At 40.4% G+C, this 3215-nt stretch overlaps 1 pseudogene; it reads right to left on the bottom strand.

Moving 5' to 3' along the window:
• Positions 1-256: 256 nt before the first annotated feature.
• On the bottom strand, positions 257-648 carry LOC132024144 (uncharacterized protein C9orf85-like; annotated as a pseudogene).
• Positions 649-3215: the final 2567 nt, after the last annotated feature.

The raw sequence follows: 3215 nt of genomic DNA, 5'->3' as shown, positions 1-3215 counted from the left end.
AAGACTAAGATATTTTTACTCTTTTTAATATTAGTGTTGAGTATCAGCCATTTAAAAAGTCTTCATGAATTTCTGTTAGATGCTTCTGATATTCTATTTGTTTGATAACTCACATGCAAAGAATATGAAGAGGTATCACTGCATAATGGTTTTGCTAAAACAGCTTTTTCCACCATACTGAAAGCCTCTTAAAATAACCCTGAAATTTATGATAATAGCACATTTCATTTATGTCCTCAGCTTTCAAGCCCCAACATTATATTTGCTCTATAATGTTGAATTGAGAATTTATTGGTTAAAAGAAAATGAGCCGGGCGCGGTGGCGCACGCCTGTAGTCCCAGCTACTCGGGAGGCTGAGGCAGGAGGATCGCTTGAGCCCAGGAGTTCTGGGCTGTAGTGCGCTATGCCGATCGGGTGTCCGCACTAAGTTCGGCATCAATATGGTGACCTCCCGGGAGCGGGGGACCACCAGGTTGCCTAAGGAGGGGTGAACCGGCCCAGGTCGGAAACGGAGCAGGTCAAAACTCCCGTGCTGATCAGTAGTGGGATCGCGCCTGTGAATAGCCACTGCACTCCAGCCTGGGCAACATAGCGAGACCCCGTCTCTTAAAAAAAAAAAAAAGAAAAAAAGAAAATGAAAATGGGAATGAAAGAAAAAGAAGAGAAGGAAGAAAAATTTTATTTTTTTTAAGATTTTATTTATATTTGAGAGAAAAAGAGCATGCACAGGTGTAAGCATGCACAAGTGGGGGGCGGGGCAGATGCTTTCTGTTGAGCAGGGAGCCCAAGGACCCAGAGATCCTGACCTGAGCTGAAGACAGATCCTAATCAACAAGAACCATTCAGGCAACCCAGAAAACTGCTTTTTCAATCCAAATTGACTCATACATGTACTATCAACAAACTCTATCCCCCTAAAGTAATACATTGTCTTCTATTTCCTCCAAGTGCCATTACTGAATTAAATAAGCTTAGTTCATGTGTGTAAAATTATCAAACCCTTACAGATATTTAGTGTGTAATGTCAAGTGTTGAGTTTGTCCACTAGAGTGCACCATTGTAATCTCATGAATATAACAGAAATGTGTTGATGCATTTTTTAATGTACATAAAAGAGAAATACAGTATTAAAAAACAAATTGCATTTCTTAATTACCACCAATCTCTAAATACATGACAAATTGCATGCAAATTAGATTTAATTTACCTTATGTTTTATAGGTTAACAAAAGGCTTTTTTAAAAAGCCAACTTCAAGTATTTTAAAGTTTTGTCTAAATTTTTCCCATTATCAGCATAGCAATGGCAGGGCTTGCTTTTATTTTATTTTTTCTTTTTCTTTTTTTCCCTTTTCTCTTTTTCTAGGGAGAGTGAGAATACAAAAGGAAAATAATAGTCACATCTTTGGGTGGGGTATATTGTGTTCATCTAGGAATATAAGGATTTCCTTTTGATTTAAATAAGAGAAAGATGTCTGTTCATCTAAACTACTCTCCACTGCTGCCTTCCTGTCCGATAAAGAAAATGCATATTGAATTCTATAATCACAATAGGGAAGAATAATGCATATCCTGCAATAGCAAAGGGGGGAGCAGAAAAATATATAACTTGTCCCAATGAGCAAATGAATCATAGAAATTAGAGTGGAAAGGACCTATTATGCAATGAAGACTACAGCTCAGGGAAAACCCAGTCCCATTTATGTTTATTTCAGATTACGCTGCTGAGCATTTATAGGGTTCTTCCAACAATAGCTCTGTCTTCCCCTTTCTAACATCACACACATCCCATAATTGTCTGTGGTAGCTTTTTTCTCAGCCCGAATGAGATTGCTTTGAAGGCTAAATTCACACACTAGAGTAATTAACTACATAATTGGTCTAGAGTGAATCTTATATTGTCTTCTATGATACCTTCCTATTCCCCATCACATTTCTTAATAGAAGCTGCCACTAGTTCTAATGCCCAAATCAGGAGACTTAAGAGGCTGATTTATCCAGCCATAGGGGGAAAAATGAAAGAGCTAGAAACATGGTTTTCACATAGGGACCTGAAAATAGTTTAGGGCTGCAGATTAGGTTTTAGAATGAATATCTTTCTGCATAGGTAAAGTTGAAGTTTCTTGGGATTGGAATCATTAGCCTGGGTCACTATGACTTGATTTATACCAGTGGTTCAGACAATATAGTCCCTGGACCAGCAGCATCAGTATCGCCTGGCACTTTCTTCTTTCCCCTTCTGGAGGTCCACCCAACAATACTGAATCCAAAACTCTGGAAATGGGGCCCAATGGTCTGTGTATTAACAAGCCCTCCAGTGGACTGTAACGCACACCAGAATTTGGAAGCACTGATTTATACTGTTAAAAGGATTTTTGAAGAAAAAAAAATGGTAAAATCATTGATGAGGGAGCACGAGGCTGGCTGAAGACAAAGCAAAAGCTGGCACCTTGCACGCCCGTCTCCACCTGCTCCCCTCCGTAATAATGTGTAGCATTCCTCAGGCACCTCTGACAGCCATAGATGATAAACAAATAGTTAACTTGCAGAGATCACAGTCCTGCAAGACAGGAATCTCCCTTGCTCTACAAATGTCCTGGAGATCTACAAACAGGGAGGTTACCTTATCAATAGCATAAATTTCCAGAGGCAAATAACTCTCAGTTCCTCAAGCCCTAATGTCTCCCTCCCCACCATAAATGAAACTGGAGGAGGCCGAGGTAGAAGGGAATGTAAATGACAGCAGGATCATAACACCCCACCAAGAATCTCCCAACTATCTTGATGTTAATGGCTGGCCTAAAGACAACACTGATAAAGCCACAAGGGCAAGGCCTCCTCCCGGCACCTTGTAGGCAGGGAGAAACTCCGGCCTACATACGAAAACTCCTTTGAAACCTTCCTTCCCCTCACCTTCCCCCAACCGCAAGGTACATAACCTGCCATCCCTCACAACCTGGGGCAGCAGCTCTTCCTGCCCACGGGTCCTGTCCCTGTGCTTTAATAAACCACCATTTTGCACCAAAGATGTCTCAAGAATTCTTTCTTGGTCATCGACTCTGGACCTCAGCCCACCAAACCTCACCTAGGTTCTAGAACTTCATCATCATGATGCTTATACAATTCTAAATAATCATGTGTTGATTTATTTAAGTCACTAATGAGAAGACTGGTAAGATTTTATAACAGCCCAAAAGCAAATTCAAATAACTATAC

This window comes from Mustela nigripes, chromosome 9, assembly GCF_022355385.1.
Source record: "Mustela nigripes isolate SB6536 chromosome 9, MUSNIG.SB6536, whole genome shotgun sequence".
Lineage (NCBI taxonomy): Eukaryota > Metazoa > Chordata > Mammalia > Carnivora > Mustelidae > Mustela > Mustela nigripes.
Note: the sequence above shows the minus strand (reverse complement) of the source record. Positions and strands in the feature narration are given on the sequence as shown.